The sequence below is a fragment of the Nycticebus coucang genome, chromosome 16 (genome assembly GCF_027406575.1).
Source record: "Nycticebus coucang isolate mNycCou1 chromosome 16, mNycCou1.pri, whole genome shotgun sequence".
Taxonomy (NCBI): Eukaryota; Metazoa; Chordata; class Mammalia; order Primates; family Lorisidae; genus Nycticebus; species Nycticebus coucang.
Window position 1 is genome coordinate 77,931,183 of NC_069795.1, and position 22,159 is coordinate 77,953,341.

At 43.5% G+C, this 22,159-nt stretch overlaps 1 pseudogene; it reads left to right on the forward strand.

The window, feature by feature from the left end:
- The first annotated feature begins 3,936 nt into the window (after positions 1–3,936).
- On the forward strand, positions 3,937–5,534 carry LOC128567990 (importin subunit alpha-1-like; annotated as a pseudogene).
- The last annotated feature ends 16,625 nt before the right edge of the window (positions 5,535–22,159 follow it).

A 22,159-nucleotide genomic window follows, 5' to 3' on the forward strand; every position in this document is an offset into this window, starting at 1 on the left:
GCACTTTACTAAAGAAGGAAAAAATGTGAATGTCCATCTCAAGGAATGGTGTCCCAGAAAGCCAGTCACCATGCAGTCCTGCTCGCTCGCAGAGCATGCCATCCAACGCATGCCTGCTCACAGCCTGCTGAGCTTTCCCTGTGCAGAGGACAGGACTGACCTTGCCACCTCTCCCCTGCCTGCAGCACCCAGTCCAGCTGCCTCGTTCCCTCGCTCCTCTGCTGGAAAATCCCAGGCACTCGCAGCGGCAGGAGGCGGCCGCGGCGTCTCTTCTGAGAACCAACACCAGAGGTCGCCCTTCTCCAACCTCAGACGTGGTTCCGGGCAAGGTGACGCTCCCGCCGCTCCGCAAACGCTCTACGGGAAGCGGACCTCTTGGCCTTGGCCGCGGGCCACCTGGTCCGCCCTCGCCCCAGGTGGGAAGGCGCTGCTCCAGGGCAGGCGAGGTGGGGGGCTGCCAGGGAGGCCCGCGCTCGCTGGGGGGGACGCAGCGCCGGGCTGGAGGCAGGGCGGGTGTCTTCCGGTCCTTTCTCGGCTCAGCCAGCCCCTGTGCTCCGGGAGGAGTCGAGAGCCGTGGGACCTGCCTGGTGGTAAGGCTGGGAACGACTAAATCCTTTCCACGAGGGGTGAACTTCTGGGAGCAACCAAAGCCTGTGCAGCCTGCAGACCGCACGATCAACGCGTGTGTGAGTTGTAAGGGCAGACGCGCTACTCCCCCTTTAAATTGACCTATTAGTCTCGTCCACACACACACAGACACACTGTGGGGGAGGCTCCAGTCTCCATAAGAGTCATTGTGGGCGGAGCTGCCGGGCTGCCTGCGGTTCTCTCTTCCCGTGTTCTTCCTGGGAGAACCTGTATCTCAGAGGCCCGGCTATCTGTGTAAGAAGAGAGGGTGCCCCCAGAAGACAGCTCTATGATCTTACTTTTCTGGTCATACCCTGTTTTCTTTTTTCTTTTTTTTTTTTTTATTGTTGGGGATTCATTGAGGGTACAGTAAGCCAGGTTACACTGATTGCAATTGTTAGGTAAAGTCCCTCTTGCAATCATGTCTTGCCCCCATAAAGTGTGACACACACCAAGGCCCCACCCCCTCCCTCCGTCCCTCTTTCTGCCCCCCCCAACCTTAATTGTCATTAATTGTCCTCATATCAAAATTGAGTACATAGGATTCATGCTTCTCCATTCTTGTGATGCTTTACTAAGAATAAGCCAGAGGGTTTGTTCCATGTGCACGTGAGAGTGCTGAGCTTTGGAGAGGTTGTCTTCACAGTTGATAGAGAGACTGGTCTGGAACCCAGGGTAGCTCACTCCAAAACAGTTTCCACTCACACTGGGAGCCCTACTTGCCTTTTTCAGCAAAAGATGCAGAAATGAAAAGATAACTCTGCCTGGGCTGAAAAGTTTTAAACTAGGCAGGGGCCTCAAAACAAAAGCAAAACAACAAACAAGCAAAAGTGAGCATTACCTCTGAGTCCTGGAAGCAGTCAGATACCAACGCAGGCTGCACCCCTGAGCCCTCTGGCCCTGGCCTTTGGAATGGGGCAGAGAGGTCAACTGCTTGCCTCTACAGCACCCCAAGCTTCTCTTTATCCAGGCCCACTGCAGGCCTCGGCCAGGCTGGTTCCACACCACTGAGTGCTTGATGAGTCCAAAGTGAAGTGCAGCCATTTGTGTTCAGCGTGAGGACAAGAATTGGTGCCACATAGCACCCAAGGTACCTGGCACATGGTAGCCTCTCCTCTTCCCATGGGGAGGATATAGGGCAACCCGCTTCCCAAGTGGAAAATGAGGTAGAGATCCTCTCTGGACAGACATTCTAAGCTGGGCATCCTCACATGGTACAGGTCCTACTGATGCTGTTGATCAGTGTAATTACAGAACCTAAGTTATTACTCTCTACATCTGTTATAGCCTGTTGAGGGCAGGAACCATGGCTGATTCATCCTGGTATCACCACAAACCTGGGCACAGGGGGTCGTGATGGGTGCTTTAGGAAGTTATTGTCCATCAAAGGTGTCCAAATTAAAGATGCCGCTGAATTGAATTAAGCCACAGTGACCTCTCTTGAGAGAAATCTATTTTTCTGGAACACAGGGAGAATGCTTAGCTATAACAAATCAATGTTTTGAAACATAATAAACCTTTAAAGTCATCTGTTTTAAGTTTTTTAAAGTGGCTTCTGACAAAAGGACCTTTCATAGCAGTATTGAATGTCTCCCAAAAAGCACATGTTATCATATTTCTTCTTAGTTTCTCTCTCAAGAATTAATGACTTTTTCCCAAGAGAGGGCGTTCCTCAGTGTATTTCACCACTCTGGAGAAGCCAGACTGTGCCAGAGGGAGGAAGCCATGAGAACAGGGTGCTGTTCAGCTCAGCCCTTCTTGACCTTGAAAAGCTTTTTCATGTCAGAAAATAATATAAAATATTCCTAAGACTTTTGTGTATTTCTCCTTGCTGGTGGACATAAGCAAGATTTCTTCTATTACCAAAATGTCCCTAAGCCCCAGCCTGTGGCTATAAAGAAGGTCATGTTAACATAAGTCACATTTTTACTTTTCATCACCCTACCCACACCTGCTGATTCAGGATCTCAGCCCATCCATCCAGTGTCTCCCAGCATCCTCACTTGTTTGTGGGAATGCCCAGAGTAGTTTAGACAGGGTAGGGTCAGCTCCTTTCCACCTTCACTCCAGCCACTGCTCACGTTCCTTCATAGCTGCCTCCAGCACTCCCAAAGAGGCAAGTGACACTGATAAGGCACCAAGTGTCTGTGGCCCCTACCAACTGACACAGAGGAGCGGGAGAATGCTCTTCTTCGAGAGGTTCACGCTCTGTCCTCAGGCTAGCTTTTGTTGCTAACATGTCTTTCAGCCTGATACAAAGACAGAAAGTTTTCTGCCCTATAGGGTTTTCTAGCTGTGAGGAGTCAGTGACATGGTGGGGAGGGCACTGATCTTGGATTAGGAGACCTGAGTTCTAGCCTGGGCTCTGCCATTTTTGGCCTTGTGATGTGGCACATTTCACTTTACCATCTGTCTTCAGCATCTTCATCAGTACGGTGGGGATGAAGATTGGTGCCCTTCCTCTTGGCTCTCAGCGAACATGTTACAAGAAGTAATTAGGTAATGGATATGCAAGCACTTTGTAAGCCAATTGGCACTCCACAGTGTAAGCAATTATGAAACTTGAGGAGGTAATCCTTGAAGGAAAGATGCTGTCAGGTCATTGGGTTTCCCTTTTGGCTTCCCTTCCAGAGTAGCAGCACATGCGTCCCATCAGCATATCCATAAACAATTACGGAGCAGCAGTAAGGGTGCTCCAACTATAGACCCAGCGCTGGCTCAATCTGCCTTCATATGTTCGTAAGTTCCTCGAAGTCAAAGGACCTACCATTTTTCTGTATGCCTCTGGTGCTTTGCGTGTACAGGAGACATTCAGGGAGCACACATTAATTTTTCAAAAGCTGAACATATCAGGGAGTGTATACTGTAAAATTGGTAGACCACAAGCTTAGTGTGAGTCTGATAATTTAAAAAGTAAATATAGGCTGGGCACCCATACTCAGTGGTTAGGGCACCGGCCACATGCACGGGGCTGGTGGGTTCAAACCCAGCCCAGGGCCTGCTAAACAAAAAACATAGCCAGGTGTTGTGGTGGGCACCTGTAGTCAGACCCAGCTACTAGGGAGGCTGAGACAAGAGAATTGCTTGAGCCCAAGAATTTGAGGTTGCTGTGAGCTGTGATGCCACGTACTCCACAGAGGGCGACAAAGACTATCTCAAATAAAAAGAAAAAAAAAGGGATAAAAAAGTAAATATAAACACCGTGTTCTGCCTGAGCTGCAGTGGACGTTTCCAGGGCAGCCGACCCAGATCTTCTGAGTCCTGCACCACCTCCTGGGGAAGCTTGAGCTAGCTGTGCAGCTAGCTCCCTTTGTCTCATAACCATGTCCACCAATGAGAATGCTAATTCACCAGCTGCCCGACTTAACAGGTTCAAGAATAAGGGAAAAGACAGTACAGAAATGAGGCGATGCAGAATAGAAGTTAATGTGGAATTGAGGAAAGCTAAGAAAGATGACCAGATGCTGAAAAGGAGAAATGTAAGCTCTTTTCCTGATGATGCTACTTCTCCACTGCAGGAAAACCGAAACAACCAGGGTACTGTAAATTGGTCTGTGGATGACATTGTCAAAGGTATAAACAGCACCAATATGGAAAACCAGCTCCAAGCTACTCAGGCTGCCAGGAAACTACTTTCTAGAGAAAAACAGCCTCCCATTGACAATATAATCCAAGCTGGTTTGATCCCCAAATTTGTGTCCTTTTTGGGTAGAACTGATTGTAGTCCCATTCAATTTGAATCTGCGTGGGCACTAACTAACATTGCTTCTGGGACATCAGAACAGACTAAGGCTGTGGTAGATGGAGGTGCTAGTCCAGCATTCATTTCTCTGTTGGCCTCTCCCCATGCTCATATCAGTGAACCAGCTGTGTGGGCTCTAGGAAACATTGCAGGTGATGGTTCAGTTTTCCGAGACTTGGTTACTAAGTATGGTGCAGTTGACCCACTGTTGGCTCTTCTAGCTATTCCTGATATGTCATCTTTATCATGTGGTTACTTACTATCTTACCTGGACACTTTCCAACCTTTGTCGCAACAAGAATCCCGCACCCCACTAGATGCTGTGGAGCAGATTCTTCCTACTTTAGTGTGTCTCCTGCATCATGATGATCCAGAGGTATTAGCAGATACTTGCTGGGCTATTTCTTACCTTACTGATGGTCCAAATGAACGGACTGAAATGGTTGTGAAAACAGGAGTTGTGCCCCAACTTGTGAAGCTTTGGGGAGCTACTGAATTGGCAATTGTGACTCCTGCACTAAGAGCCATAGGGAATATTGTCACTGGGACAGATGAATAGACTCAGGCTGTAATTGATGCAGGAGCACTTACTGTCTTTCCCAGCCTACTGACCAACCCCAAAACTAACATTCAAAGGAAGCTACATGGACAATGTCAAACATCACAGCTGGCCGTCAGGACCAGATGCAGCAAGTTGTGAATCATGGACTAGTCCCATTACCTGTTGGTGTTCTCTCTAAGGCAGACTTTAAGACATAAAAGGAAGCTGTATGGGCTGTGAGCAACTATACAAGTGCTGGAACAGTTGAACAGACTATATACCTCTTTCATTGTGGCATAATAGAACCATTGATGAACCTCTTAACTGCAAAAGATACCAAAATTATTCTGGTTATTCTGATGCCATTTCAAATATCTTTCAGGCTGCTGAAAAACTAGGTGAAACTGAGAAACTTAGTATAATGATTGAAGAATGTGGAGGTTCGGACAAAACTGAAGCTCTAAAAACCATGAAAATGAGTCTGTGTACAAGGCTTCATTAAACTTGATTGAGAAATATTTCTTTGTAGAGGAAGAGGAGGATCAAAATGTAGTACCAGAAACTACCTCTGAAGGCTGCACCTTCCAAGTTCAGGATGGGGCTCCTGGGACTTTTCACTTTTAGATTGTATAGCTGAGGCACAAAGTTGTCGTGTACTGCGTTTGGTATAAGTTTGTCTTACTTACTATTTCTCTACTACAAACTTTTTTAAAAGGTGGTTTGTTATTGTAGCACTTTTTACAACAAAACTGTACTTGAACAGTTCCAAACTGTACATACATACTGTATGGAGCCTATCCTCTGAAAGTGTTTCTTATTTCTATGTGGAATTTCATATCTTGCAGTGTCCTGTAAATAAAGATTAAAGTCTAAAAAAAAAAAACAGTAAATATGCAATGTCTAGTCTCAGCTACTGACCTTAGAGATGGTCTCTCGCAGTCATGCTGAAGGAGTCATGATCAAGACCATTCACTGCAATATTGTCTACGATAAGGAAAGTTGAAAACAACCATGGATATACCCATGACAAGAGCATGAATAAACACATTGTAGAAAATGTGGATTGGTCAATAGGAGTTAAAATGAATCAATATAGATAGATACATTTCAAGAACTTAAGTTATAGAAAAATACATTTCAGTGTATCACTATCTATGTGAAGTTTGAAACATGTAAAGCAATTCTACGTGTTGTTTTGTTTCATACATTTAGTTATGTAAAAACATGCATGGAAATGGCTCAGTGAGTAGGGCGCCGGCCCCAAATACCGAGGGTGGCAGGTTCAAACCCAGCCCTGGCTGAACTGCAACCAAAAAAAAAAAATAGCCGGGCGTTATGGCGGGCGCCTGTAGTCCCAGCTGCTTGGGAGGCTGAGGCAGGAGAATCGCGGAAGCCCAAGAGCTGGAGGTTGCTGTGAGTCCTGTGACATCATGGCGCTCTACCGAGGGCAGTAAAGTGAGACTCTGTCTCTACAAAAAAAAAAAAAAAAAAAGACCCAAGTCATGATAATGTCTTCTCCAGGGAAGAGGGGATGTGGAAGTGTACATTGGGAGTTTCGATTGTAACTGTAAAGTTTCATTTTCTTTAACAAGTCTGAAGTAAGGCATCAGATTGCCAAAGCAGAGTGATAGGTTCTTAGGTGATTATTTTGTTCAAAAATTTTATATATCTGATACGTTTTACAATTTTGAAAGCCCTTTATGAAGAAAGAGAACAAAGTTTTAAAAGAAGTTTAGACTCCATTAGTAAAAGCAGTGTGTCTGATGGGAACAGTGCTCAGACAATTCTGCCCAGTGGTGGCACCACACTCCCCAGGAAGCCTGACAGACCAGAGCCCAGGGCAGGCCTCAGAAGCCATCTCAGGATAGGTAAGGAATAGGAAATACTGAACTTGGAAGAGTGAGGATTCCAGGGGGCATATGACCATAGTCTTCAAATAGCTAAAGTGGGGCAGATTTGCTTGCCACAAGAAGGCTAGGAAAAATAAAATATGAAAAATAGGCCAGGCACAGTGGCTCTTGCCCGTAATCCCAGCACTTTGGTAGGATGAGGTTGGAGTATCCCTTGAGCTGGGGAGTCTGAGAAGAGCCTGGGAAACAGAGAGACCCCTGTCTCTACCAAAACAAACAAACAATAAACAAACACACAACAAACTAGCTGGCATGGTGGCACGTGCCGTAGTTCTAGCTACTTGAAAGGCTGAGGCAGCCTTGGTGTATCCGTGCTTCCCTGTTGCGTTCGCGTGGCCGTGTGGTGGAGGGAGTCTTCTCATTGTTGCTGCATGTTCTTGTGTGCGGTTGTGAGCATGTCACAGCTTGAATTACAGCAGCCAAAAAATTCGTAAAATTTTATTAAACTTGGCAAAAAGAAGTGGGAAAAAAAAAAAAAAAGGCTGAGGCAGAAGGATCCCTTCAGCCCAGGAGTTTGAGGTTGCAGTGAGCTATGATAGCACCACTGCACTTCATTCTAGGTGACAAGGACCCCACCAATATAATAAATATCATTTCATAATATACGTAACGTAACATGACACAAAGTGGGACGGGGAGAAGATGCACTCTGTGAGGGAGTGGGATAAAAGAAAGGAGTGGGGTAGAAGTTGGGAAGGAAGGAGGCAGACTGACCCTCCTAGTCATCGCTGTCAGATTAGGACCCCAACTGCTTGGTCAAATCATGACAAGGAAAAGTTGCTGATTTCCAAGCTCTGGAGATGTGATAGGGAGGATTCTTATCCTCTGTCAAAGGTGGCCTTAGATAAGCTATAAGATCCTTTCTAACAATGAGATTCTTAAAAATTCAAATTTGTATGAGCCTATTGCTGTGAAACAGTTACACTGCATTCATTTTTGACATCCCAAAAGATAACAATAATAGATACCCAATCCTAGTTGATCAGCTCTTCTGGGGGCTCTATTCTCCTTTCTTTCCCTTTCCTTTCCCAAGGGGGTGGCTGCGTGGAGTAGTGTTGCCCTGGTGTCCGTAGTTCTCTCTGCCTGGCGTGGTGTTGCCCTGGTGTCCGTAGTTCTCTCTGCCTGGCATGGTGTTGCCCTGGTGTCCGTAGTTCTCTCTGCCTGGCGTGGTGTTGCCCTGGTGTCCGTAGTTCTCTGCGTGGCCTGGTGTTACCCTGGTGTCCGTAGTTCTCTGCGTGGTGTGGTGTTGCCCTGGTGTTTGTAGTTCTCTCTGTAGGCGTGGTGTTGCCCTGGTGTCTGTGTTCTCTCTGTAGGCGTGGTGTTGCCCTGGTGTCTGTGTTCTCTACGTGGCGGGGTGTTGCCCTGGTGTCCGTAGTTCTCTCTGTAGGCGTGGTGTTGCCCTGGTGTCTGTGTTCTCTACGTGGCGGGGTGTTGCCCTGGTATCCGTAGTTCTCTCTGTAGGCGTGGTGTTGCCCTGGTGTCTGTGTTCTCTGCGTGGCGTGGTGTTGCCCTGGTGTCCGTAGTTCTCTCTGTATGCGTGGTGTTGCCCTGGTGTCTGTGTTCTCTACGTGGCGGGGTGTTGCCCTGGTGTCCGTAGTTCTCTCTGTAGGCGTGGTGTTGCCCTGGTGTCTGTGTTCTCTACGTGGCGGGGTGTTGCCCTGGTGTCCGTAGTTCTCTCTGTAGGCGTGGTGTTGCCCTGGTGTCTGTGTTCTCTGCGTGGCGTGGTGTTGCCCTGGTGTCTGTAGTTCTCTGCGTGGCGTGGTGTTGCCCTGGTGTCTGTAGTTCTCTGTGTGGTGTGGTGTTACCCTGGTGTCTGTAGTTCTCTGTGTGGTGTGGTGTTGCCCTGGTGTCTGTAGTTCTCTCTGTAGGCGTGGTGTTACCCTGGTGTCTGTAGTTCTCTGTGTGGTGTGGTGTTGCCCTGGTGTCTGTAGTTCTCTGCGTGGCGTGGTGTTACCCTGGTGTACGTAGTTCTCTGTGTGGTGTGGTGTTACCCTGGTGTCTGTAGTTCTCTGCGTGGCGTGGTGTTGCCCTGGTGTCTGTGTTCTCTGCGTGGCGTGGTGTTACCCTGGTGTCTGTAGTTCTCTGTGTGGTGTGGTGTTACCCTGGTGTCTGTAGTTCTCTGCGTGGCGTGGTGTTGCCCTGGTGTCTGTGTTCTCTGCGTGGCGTGGTGTTACCCTGGTGTCTGTAGTTCTCTGCGTGGCGTGGTGTTACCCTGGTGTCTGTAGTTCTCTGTGTGGTGTGGTGTTACCCTGGCGTACGTAGTTCTCTGCGTGGCGTGGTGTTACCCTGGTGTCTGTAGTTCTCTGTGTGGTGTGGTGTTGCCCTGGTGTCTGTAGTTCTCTGCGTGGCGTGGTGTTGCCCTGGTGTCTGTAGTTCTCTGTGTGGTGTGGTGTTACCCTGGTGTCTGTAGTTCTCTGTGTGGTGTGGTGTTACCCTGGTGTCTGTAGTTCTCTGTGTAGAGAGAGAGAGAACTCGTCTCTTTGCCTTCCCTTTCTTCTTCTCTCTGTTTCTCATTTTATTTTTGCTTCCCCATCCTCACCCACCAACACTTACACTCTTACTTCATCTCTTTTTTTCCCCTCAAAAGCATTATTTTGTGTATGCATATTTTAACCTGGTTTATTTATATAGCATAAAATTTTAAGGTTCTGGGCAGTGCCTGTGGCTCAGTGAGTAGAGTGCTGGCCCCATGTAATGAGGATAGACATTTCCAACCCGGCCCTGGCCAAACTGCAACCAAGTATAGCTGGGTGTTGTGGCGGGCGCCTGTAGTCCCAGCTACTCAGGAGGCTGAGGCAAGAGAATCACCTAAACACAGGAGTTGGAGGTTGCTGTGAGCTTTGATGCCACGGCACTCTACCAAGAGCGATAAAGTGAGACTCTGTCCCTGAACAAAAAAAAAAAGGTACTTTTTTTGAGAGAGACTCTCATTATGTCACCCTCGGTAGAGTGCTGTGACGTCATAGCTCACAGCAACCTCAAACTCTTGGACTCAAGCCATCGTCTTGCCCTAGCCTGTCAAGTAGCTGGGACTACACACATCTACCACAATGCCCAGCTAGTTTTTCTATTTTTCAGGGTCTTGCTCTTGCTCAGGCTGGTCTCAAAGTCCTGAGCTCAGGCAATCCACCTGCCTCAGCTTCCCAGAGTGCTAGGATTACAGGCATGAGTCACCAAGCCTGACCTAAGGGTATATTTTAAGGGGCAAATGTATTTTGATAAATGTATTCACTTGGGAAGGCACCACCACAATCAAGACAGAGCCATTCTATCACCCTAACATGTTCCCCTCTCACGACCTGAGCCCATCATCCATTCTCTGGCTCCTTGTAACCCTAAATTTGCTTTCAGTCACTATTGTTTTGCTTTTTCTAGAATGTCATATAAATAGAATCACACGATATGTTGTCTTGTGATTGGTCTCTTTTACTTGGCATAAAGCTTTTGAGATTCATCTGCAATTGCATGTATCTGTAATTCATTACTGTTTGTTACTGAGTAGTGTTCCATTGCATGAATTTATCAAAATTTGTTTATCTGTTCACCAATTAACGGATATTTGAGTTGTTTCCAGTTTGGATCAATAAGAATAAAGCCACTATGCACATTCACATAGCAAGTCTTCACATGAACATTTTTTTTTTATTTCTCTTGGGTTCTATTCCTAGGAACAGAATTGCTGGGCTATCAATACATATGTGTTTACATTACACATACATGCAATTATAGATACATGCAATTGCAGATGAATGTCTTGTTGCTCCACGTCCTCACCAACACTTGGTACGGTCAGTTTTTAAATTTTTAATCATTCTAGTGGGTGTGTAGTGAGATCTCACGGTGGTTTTAATTTGTATTTTTCTAATGATTAATGATTTTGAGCATTTTCATATGCCTTTTAGCCATTTAAATATCTTCTTTGATGAAGATTCTGTTCAAATCTTTTGCCCATTTCTTTGAGTTGTCTTCTCATTACTGAATTGTGAAAGTTCTTTATATACTTAGACTATAAGACATTCATCAAATGCAAAGATCAGACATCTTTGCAAATACTTTCCTCCCAATCTATGGCTTGTCTTTGTATTTCCTTAACAATGACTTGAAGAGCAAATGCTTTTAAATTTAATTAAGTACAATTGGTAATTTCTCTTTTTTGGTTTATGCTTTTTGTGTCTTAAGAAAATTTTATCTAATGCAAAGTTCACGAAGATTTTGTCCTATGTTTTCTTCTACAATTTTTAGACTTTTAGCTCTAAAAATTATATTTAGGTGCCTGACCCATTTCAAGTTAATTTTTATACCTGGTGTAAGCTAAGAATGCAGTTTCTTTATTTCCAAATGAATATCTGATTCCATTAGCACTATTCTTGACTTCTGCTTAAGAAGACTATCCTTTCCTCCACTAAATTACCTCATCTCCTTAACCAAAACTAACCAACCACATATATATAGGTCTATTTCATTTTTTCTTGGATCTACATGTCTTTCCTTTATGATCCTGCCACACTGTCTTGATTTTCATAGCCATATAGTAAATCCTGAAGTCAGATAGTATGAGTTCTCCAACTTTGTTCTTTTTCAAAATTGTTTTAATTATATTTCATTGTTTCTAATTCCAGATAAACGTTTAAATGGGCAGTTCAACTTCAGCAACAAAAACAACAAAACCTGTTGGAATTTTGAGATTGTGTTGAACTTAGATTTGATTTGGGGAGAACTGACCTCTAAATGGTGATTGAGTCTTCTTAAGACACGAGTCAGAAATAAAGCAGGTAGCGAGGGGTCAGAAGAAGGCCAGCAGGTTAATAAAGTAACAAGAACGTGAATATGCTTAGCTGTTATTTTACCTTAGTCATGACATCTTTATCTAAGGTAAAGGGGGAATTCCTCTCATTTGGACATGCACACAGTTGAGGCAACAGTGTCTCTAAATGAACTACTCTTATTAAGGTAGTAAAAAAAAAAAAAATCACACCCACCAGCACCATGACAGTTTACAAATGCCATGAAAGTTACCCCTTAAGTTAAGAAAGGGGAAGATTCCCAGGTCTAGGAACTCTCCACCTTTTCCCTAAGAAATTTCATGAATATTCCACTTCCAGCTTAGCATATTATTATGAATTAGCATAAAAGGGCAGACCATAACCCTGCGGTGGCCCTACTCTTTATTGAAGCCATCTGCTCCCTACCATCTTTGAGAATGTACTAACTTCCTATGCTCTGTCTTTAATAAATTTCTTTGCTTTGCATGTGTCCCTGAGTTCAAATTCCTTTTTGCAGGAAGTCAAGAACCCTCTGTGCTGGTATCATTCTGATTATCATCTGTGTGATGTATCTTTTCTTTTAGTTTTAAGCCATGTCTTTATGTTTGAAGATTTTGTTGTTTTGTCGATAGCATATGTAATAACTAAGTCTTACTTTTTAAATACAGTCTGACAGCTATTGTAATTTAATTGAAATATTTAGATTATTTACATTCGATATAATTTTCAGTATAATATGGTAATAAAATGGAATAATAAAAAGTACTCAATCTATGCTGGGCACGGTGGCTCACACCTGTAATCCCAGCACTCTGGGAGGCCAACTTGGGTGGATTGCTTGAGCTCAGGAGTTTGAGAACAGCCTGAGCCAGAGCAAGACCCCAGTTTTTCTAAAAATAGAAAAACTAGCCAGGCATTGTGGTGGGCATCTGTGGTCCCAGCTACTTGGCTGAGGCAAGAGGATTACTTGAGCCCAAGAGTTGGAGGTTGCTGTGAGCTATGATGCCACAACACTTTACATTGTGACAGGGTGAGACTGTCTCAAAAAAAAAAAAAGTGCTCAATCTAAAAGAAGACAGGATGGGGAAAAGAACAAACAGCAGATGTAATAAGAAGAAAAAGCTAAGTTGGTAGACTTAAATTAGTATATTTTTTAAAATATGACTATTACTACATAAATAATTTTTAGTTGAATGATTTTTTTTTCTTACAGAACTTTAAAGATGCAACTTAATTCTTTCTGGCTTGCATAGTTCCTGGTGAGAAGTTTGTTGTAACTTTTATCTTTGTTCCTCTGTGTTTATTATTATATTTTTCTTTTTTCTGGTTTCCTTTACGATTTTCTCTACAACTTCGATTTTCATCAGTTTGGCTATGTGTTCTGGTATGTGTATTTTCTTTGTGTTAATCTTCCAGTTTTCTCAGCTCATTGTCTTTGAGGATATTAGTCTTTTATTTATTTGTTTGTTTTTATCTTTCATTAACTTTGGAAGATTCTCAGCTATTATTTCTTCGAATATTTCTTCTTCCCATGTTTTCTCTTTTATCTTCTTTTGAGGCTCTACTGGCTGTATATTAGTTCATTTGCTGTTGTCCCAGAGCTCTTGGATGCATGTTTTGCATTTTTACCTTTTTTTCTCTTTGTATTTCACTTTGCATCATTTCTCTAGACCTGTCTTTAAAGTCACTGATTCTGTCTTCTGGGTTCATTTAATTTTTGTTAAGACTGTCAAAGTAATTCTTAATTTCTGATGTTATGTTTTTCACGTGTGACATTTCCATATGACTGTTTGGACTAGTTTTAATCTCTTTGCTGAAATCTCTTATCTGTTTATGTTTGTTGTATACCTTTTTCACGAGTTCCTTTCATATATTAATTATAATTATTGTATGATTTTTCCTATTTCCTTTACTTAGAAATTTACCACAAACTTAGTGGCTTAAAATAACAAATTTATTATATTATAGTTACAGAAGTTAGCAGTCTACAAGGCTAAAAGCAAGGTGTCAACAGGGCTGGATTCCTCTCTTGATCTGCTAGGGGAAACTGTTCCTTGCCTTTTCTAATTCATGCACTTTTGTCATTGCTGGTTAGTGCAAATCCCCTTCTTTATTTATATATTCCCTTTTACCCCAACTCCCGCTCTCATTCTTTCCCCTGTATCCTATATAGGGTAAACATTCTAATGTGTTTAATATGAATCTTTTTATTTGTGTTCTTACAAAATGTATTTGTTTCATATGCATATGGTTTAATTATATAAATGATAGTGTGGCTTATACCTTATTTAGTTTCTTCCTGTTTACACTCAGCATTTAGTTTTAAGATCCATTGTTTGTCATTATACAAACAGCTAATTTTTTGCTTCTCATTGCTACATAGGATTTCAAGGTGTAGATACATCATAATTTATCTTTCCATTACTTCAGTAATAGACACCTTGATTGCCTCTGGCTCCACAAACATTGCAATGAATATTCTCTTACATGATCCCAAAGGCCTGCGTAAAATTTTCTTTGCGACATGCCAAGAAAAGAATTACTGGGTCGTAGTGTCTGTACAATTTGATTAAGTCCTGATTCCCCCCAGAATGACTGCATTAGGGCCTCATCCCACCAGCAGTTCAGCAGGTTTCCTGTGACTCATAGCCCCATGACATTTGGCATTATTCAGCTTTTTAACATCCGCCAGTCTGGTAGGTATAAAGTGATACCTCTCTGTTAATGACTGACTTGTCTGTTTGACTTTTATCTATGTGACCCTCAGTTGATCTTTTTTCTCTTGTGTATCCTCAATTGAAAATGTTTCCCAGGAGCTCTTCAGAGCTTCCCACAGGTATCGTTTGTTCTTTCTGCCTTATTGTCACCATGATGGCAATCAAAGCAAACCAATCCTTTGCTCCAATGATTGACTGTCACAGTGAGTGGTATTATACGCATGCAGGTGTCTGAATTTCAGATGGAAGCTGCCACCAGCAAGATTTTTTATATCATGATATTTGTTTTATTTTTAATTGTAATAAAAAATTAAATAGCAAGCCTTTTAATCGCCATATTCTATACCACATTCTATACTCAAAAAGGGAAACAATTTCTCTCTCAAGGTGTTTGCTGCTTACTAAGCGCATATTAAAAACACCATTATTCTATCTTTTCTGTAGAGGGAAGACAGATGTGGGTGCTGAATTATCTGTGTTATTGTCTGCAGCTAGAGCTGTGAATGTTTGTGTAATTTTGCCAGGGAGGTCACACCTATGCTATGGAAGAAGTTGGCTCAAAAGTAGAATTTGGAATGACTCAGAACCTGTCCAAATGCTGTCTTATAACAAAGCAAATAAAAAATAACATAAACTTTCTCTAAGTACTTTAATATTTCTAAACAACATTTTAGGTATCACATGGAGTGCCCATGCTTACGCCATTCCAGGATGACTACATGAGTGACGCAGCACGTTTCCTGCTTAAGGGGGAATTCTTCTAAGGTCAGATGGATGGTCATATCCCTCTTTATTGTCACACAAAGTGCCAGCAACTGTTCTGCAAGCACACACTTTCATCTCGAATGTTTTCTGAGTTCCATCTAGATTTTCACAATAATAGTCTCCTTCTATGCCAGTCTGATCTTCTGCATAGGAGACCATATTTTGCTACCAAATGAACTACATTTGGCAAGGACAATCTGATACTCAAAGAAGGGAATATGTGCCTTCCAGTTTCTGACACCCAAGATGCACAGCACCTCAGTTATGGATATGTTCGAGAAGAATAGGGCTGTCGTGATTTTAGAAGAACAATCTATTGGCAACAGCTCCACTGTTCACTGGCAGAAGGGAGGATTTTGTCCACGGCCACAGTATACAGTTGTGCAGTTTATGCACTGCACAAAAAGGATCCGTGGAGCCAGTGAATGAGGACTGAAATGCAAGCTCTGTGTCTTGAATTGGAGAGAGGTCTTTCCAGAAGAAGGGAACGATACAAAGTTGCCCTATAGGTTACTGGAGGTCATACAGGGTCAGTGTTAGCTGTAAATTGGCCCAGACTCAGGACTTAGGGAAAGATGGGATGGGCTGAGGCTGCTGGTCTGTCTTCAACACAGACACTACATTCTCTGATGCCCTGCAGAAATGCTATCCATGGAAAGCTGCCTGAAAATTACAAATAAGTGTCTTCAGGTCCTCAGAGAAATGGGCTACATTAGTGTTGGGGAGAAGGGAGGATTCTGGGCAGCCCCCACAGGAACATTTGGCAATGTCTGGAGACATTTCTGATTGTCAAGACCGGGGGCTGCTACTAGTGGGTAGCGGCCAAGGATGCTGCTCAGAATCTTACAATACACAGGACATTGTCCCACAGTAAAATTATCTTCTCAATGTCAATCAAGATATCAGTAGTGCCTCTGTTGAGAAATCTGAGCCACACAAAGGTAAGAAGAACGAGATCCCTTCATGGTGGATGTGTGTTTATGTGTGAGAAGCCAGCTATATATATTTTAGATTTTCCCTTACAGTAAAGGCTTCCCCTCTAACCCCACCCTACCGCATCCCACTCTTTTTCCCTTCCCACCTGCTCCCCTCTATCACCATTGCCTGGGAAGACAAGATGCTCAATAAAAACGTTTCTGTATGTTTGCGTGAGGATTCATGTCTGTCTGTGAGAGAGGAGAAGGAGAAACGGAGGCTGAGAAAGATGAAAACATGCTCAAAGATGCAGGAAGCGAGGTGCAGGGAAAGGGGGGGCTGGCGAGCAGAGTGGACAGAAAGGAAGAAAGAAAAAGAAACCCAAAGAGGGCGGCACCTGTGGCTCAAAGGAGTGGGGCGCCGGCCCCATATGCCAGAGGTGGCGGGTTCAAACCCAGCCCTGGCCAAAAAAACTGCAAAAAAAAAAAAAAAAAAAAAACAAACAAACAACTGATAGCCAAATAACAGTTTTTCCCTGAAAAAATACTGCCTTTGATATGTCCGAGTCTTGAAATTCAGCCATAAACAAGTCAACGTCTGTGCCCTCAGTGAGCCTGCAATCTCTCCAACAGATGGACAAGGATGGCCAGCTATAACTCATGTGTGGGAAGGAGAATGCTCACGGTGAAATCAGAAACAAAGCTGAAGAAAACACAGAGGAGGGGCTGGTGTTCTGTTGGGGGGGACTAGGGCTGGTGTCAAGGGAGGTGTCCACGGAGATGAATGGGGAGGAGAAGCAATTTGTCAGGTTATCCAAAGGAGGAAGGCTGTTCCCGAGGAATGAGGATGCTGGGCAGGTGAGTATAGAAAATGGTTGGGAGGTGAGGGTGCAGGGTGGACTCAGGCAGTGGAGGAGGCATAGTGGAAAATGCACTTGTAAAGGAGAATTATAACTCCACGTACTTCCAGGGCAGGATTAGACCTTGAAGCTATGCTTGGAACTGTATAGTGGATGGATGCTTGGAATTTCTTGTTTAAAACCTTTTCACTTCAAGTTTTGCTGAAATGTTGCCTTCTCAGTGAGACCTACTGCTATGGTTTGAATGTTTTGTGTCCCTCCAAAATTCACGTTGAAACTTAATGCAACAGTATCATGAGGTAGCACCTTTAGGAGGTGATGAGGCCTCATGTGTTCTGCCCTCATGGATGGGATTAGTTACTGTGAGATAATAAATGTGTGTTGTTTCCATCCTCTAAATTTGTGGTCATTTGTTATGCAGCAATAGAAAACTAATATACCTTCCAAAGAGCAGCCCTCAGAAATGTGAAATATAGCCCTTATGAAAGGGCTGAGGTAACCAGCTATGCACTTTTGGCAATTCTGTCCCTTCAGCCATGTGAGGACACGGAATGTGTCCCCTCTGAGGACGCAGCAAGAAGGAACAATCTTGGGTACAGAGAGCAGACCTCACCAGACAAGGAACATGCCTTGATCTTGAGCTTCCCAGCCCCCAGAGCTGGTGAGAAACAAATTTCTATACTTCATAAATTATCCCATCTCAGATATTTTGTTAGAGCAGCACTGAACTGACGCCTGCTCTGATGACCCTGTTAATGTTTCAACCCCCCTCCCTGGCATTCCTAGCTCCTTGGTCTATCTTTTCCTTCAGCATTCATTATTTAATAATATACTATGTAATTAACTTATTACTTTCATGTTTGTATCTTCTGACTGGAAGAAACACTTCATGAGAGCAGGAATTTTTTTTATTTACTTTTTTTTTTTTTTTTTTTTTGAGACAGAGTCTCACTCTGTCACCCTGTGTGGTAGCATCATTGGAGCTCACAACCACCTCACACTCTTGGGCTTGAGAGATCCCTCTGGCTCAGCCTCCCAAGTTGCTAGGACTACAGCCGCCCACCATTATGTCCAGTTAGTTTTCCTATTTTTTAGTAGAGATGAGGGTCTCTTGCTCACACTGGTCTCAAACTCCTGAACTCAACCAATCTACCCTCCTCAGCCTCCCAGAGTGCGAGGATGATAGGTGTGAGCCACCATACCCAACCTTCTTTTATTTACTAACATATCCCACATCCCTAGAAAGTACATAGTAAATACTCAATAATACTTACTGAACAAGTGAATGAATGTATGAATGAATGTGGGAGTTGGAGGCATTTCCTCATCTGCTGTGCCTTCGTAGAATTTCACATTTCTGAGGGCTGCTCTTTGGAAGGTATATTAGTTTTCTATTGCTGCATAAGAAATAACCACAAATTTACAGGATGGAAACCACACACACTTATTATCTCACAGTTTCTGTGGGTCAGGAGTTGAGCCACTGCTTAGCTGGGTCTCACAAAACTGCAGCTGAGGCGTTGACTGGGGTTCAATCTCATCTGAGTCTCTGCTGGGGAAAACTTACTTCCAGGCTCCCCTAAGATGGCAGACTTCAGTTCCTTGTGGCTACTATGTCTGAGAGCTTCTGTTTCTTCCTGGCTGTAAGTTGGAGGCTTCCTTCAGCTCCTAGATCTTGTCTATAGTTCCTTGCTAAGTAGGATTCTCCACCCTGGCCACTGGCTTCCTTAAAACCCAACAAGGGAGACAGAGAAACTCCAGCAAGAGGGGTGCTACAATTTTATGGAATGTGATAGCATAATCATGCACATAATGTCACTTTTGCCATATTCTTAAACATGGGGTGTGAGTGGTATTAGTGCCTTATGAAAGGGCTGAGGTACAGGGGTGTGAACACCAGGAGGCATGAATCATATGTGCTCCTTAAGCTCCTGCTACAAGGGATGCTTCTGTTCTGAACACCCAAAGTCCCCTGGTCTTATGGACATAGCAACCTCTGTACTACATTATAGTTATTCATGCATGTGTGTGCCTCCCCCACAAGATTGGGAGCAAAGACTGTTCTTGTTCATCTTTAGAGTCAGTTTCCAGTCCAGAGTTTGGCATTCAGTAAGTGATTAATTTTAGATGAATGCATGGAAGAATGGATGGATGGATGAGTGGATAGGTGAATACCAAGTGGATTTATGGATGAATAGATGGAAGACAGGAAAAAAGAAAAAATGCGTTAGCCAAACAAGATTGAATGCAAAGCACCTGAACAGAAGAACTGTCAACCTCTCCTGATGAAGGGCCACCCAGTGCAAAGTTAGAAGGTGAAAGCAAGAAGTTATGAGTCTGCTAATAGTTCCAGGCCTTGTTCCTGGTACTGTGACTTGGAGTCTTTCCACCAGGGCAGCCAAAACACCAGGGGCAGGCCATCTCCCTTTCCCAGATCTTCTGTTTTCTCCTCAGGAAATGGGAGTAGAAAAAAATCATGAGGGATATCCAAATGTTCTGGTATAAATGCACCAACGAGATCTTGCAGCCTTTGTGACTTGGGCAGATCTGGAGGTAATTTCCTGAGAAATAAGCAGAAAGGAGAAAGCATTCCTTTGTAATCCTCTAAGGCTCTAGGCAAAGGCTTTTGATAACAAAGACCTTTTAAAGGGCTTCATGCAATAAACATTGAGATAAACCTTCTTGAACTCCTGCTAAGGGTGCACAATGGTGAATCCCAGTTGTTCCAAGCCCCAGCCTCTGAGTCCAGGATGGAAGCTATGCCAAAAGCATGTCCTAGTTCTGGAGGTGGGATCCCAGCTGTCACTTCTCCACTGGAACTGTAGGAAGGCTGCACTTGGGTGGACTTTACTGATGATTCTTAGTGTGTTTTCCACCCAGTAATGCTTCTCAGGAGTAAAGATTCTGACATGGTTTCTGGCCAAGAGCTTTAGACTATGTGGTCTTTGTGCTTTTTTCCCTTTCGCTTGAATTTCTATGATTTCTTTTGCTCACCTGATTCATGACAGATAATTTGCTTTATGTTTAGCAGAAACCATTAATAGCCAAGTTGTGACAAGTTCACACTGGAGGCCATGATAATTAGGTCTCTGCTGACTGTGGCCACACTACAATGCTGAGGAACACTGTTGTTGTTAAAGGTGGTAACAGAGCCTTTTGCATGGTCTGTGTTTGTAAAATACCTTTTCTTTCTTCTTCTTTTTTTTTTTTTAGACAGTCTTGCTCTGTTGCCCTGGGTAGAGTGCTTGCTATGGTGTCATAGCTCACCTGCAACTTCCAACTCTTGGGCTCAAGAGGTCCTCTTACCTCAGCCTCCCATGTAGCTGGGACTGATGCCTGGCTAGTTTTTTTTATTTTTACTAGAGACAGGGGTCTCACTCTTGCTCAGGCTGGTCTCGAACTTCTGAGCTCAAGCAGTTCACCTGCCTCAGCCTCCCAAAGTGTTAGTGATCCTGTAGGCATGAGCTGTTTGTAAAAATATTAGTAACAGAAATCTGTGAAATGTTGGTGTTAGGGTGGAGATTTATGAGGAGCTCACAATGTGTGTACATAAAATTTTCATGCGGAATTTAGGATAGAAAGAAGACAAGCTTATTTTACTTTTCCAGATGGAAAAGGGCCAACACCAAAGAGACGGAGAGAGTGTTGGCCGTGTTCAGGCTCTTTATTCAGGAGTTGTAAAGGAGGCGAAGAAAGTTTATGGCTATAGCCAAAATAACCGTAAACCTGCTGCATCCTCCTCTCTCCTTAGGCCGATAACAGAACGTGTGGTCTTCCCTTGGGAGCCCAGCTTATCACTGGTGATTGTGATCTTGTCAGTGATTCTGATAGGGTTTGGGGCAGGAACTGAGGTCTGTAGCTCATACCCACTCCCATTTTTCTTTTTCTTTTTTTAAAAATATTTTTTTGTTTGTTTTTATTAAATCGTAACTGTATACATTGATGCATTTATGCCGTTCAGTGTACTGATTTGATATACCATGTGAAATGCTTACATTGCACTGATTAACACATTCATCACAATTATACTCATTTCTTAATAGTTTTGAAATGTACCATTGCATCATGCACATTAGGTCAGGTCCCCCCAAATACCCTCCTGCCCCTCCCCTCTCTCTCTTCTTCCCTTCTACTTTCTGGACTATAGTTATGTTTTACCATTCATATGAATGTGAAGGTGATTATATATTGATTTCATGTAATATTGAATACATTGGATACTTTTTTTTCCATCCTTGAGATACTTTACTAAGAAGAATATGTTCTAGCTCCATCCAGGTAAACAGATGGATGTCTCCATCTTTTTTATGACTGCATAGTATTCCATGGTGTACATATACCACAATTTGTTAATCCATTCATGGGTCAATGGGCACTTGGGCTGTTTCCATGTCTTGGCTATTATGAATTGAGCTGCAATAAACGTTCCGGTACAAATGTGGTTGCTGTAAAATGATTTTTGATCATCTGGGTATATACCTAGTAGAAGAATTGCAGGATCTTGAATGGTAGATCTACTTTTAGTTCCTTGAGTGTTGTCCAAACTTCTTTCCAAAAAGGTCATATTAGCTTGCATTCCCATCAGCAGTGCAGAATTGTTCCCTTCTCTCCCCATCCATGCCAACATCTGTATTTTTGGGATTTTGTTATTTTGGGATTGTGTGTACTAATCTTACTGGAGTTAGATGATATCTCAAAGTGGTTTTAATTTGCATTTCTCTGATGATTTAAGATGATGAGCATTTTTTTATGTGTTAGTAGGACATGTGCCTGTCTTCTTCAGAGAAGTTTCTGTTCAAGTCTGTTGCCCACATAGAAACGGGGTTATTGGGCGGCGCCTGTGGCTCAGTGAGTAGGGCGCCGGCCCCATATGCCGAGGGTGGTGGGTTCAAACCCAGCCCCGGCCAAACTGCAACAAAAAAATAGCCGGGCGTTGTGGCGGGCGCCTGTAGTCCCAGCTGCTCGGGAGGCTGAGGCAAGAGAATCGCATAAGCCCAAGAGTTAGAGGTTGCTGTGAACCGTGTGACGCCACGGCACTCTACCGGAGGGCGGTACAGTGAGACTCTGTCTCCACAAAAAAAAAAAAAAAAAAGAAACGGGGTTATTTGTTCTTATTGATTAGTTTGTGTTCTCTGTGGATTCGAGTTATCAGACCTTTGTCAGAAGCATAACCTACAAAAATATTCTCCCATTCTGAAGGTTGTTTGCTTTACTTACTGTGCTCTTGGCTGTACAAAAGCTTTTTAGTTTGACCAGATCTCAGTAATGTATTTTTGGTGTTGCTTCAATTGCCCAGGGGGTTCCTCCTCATAAATTATTC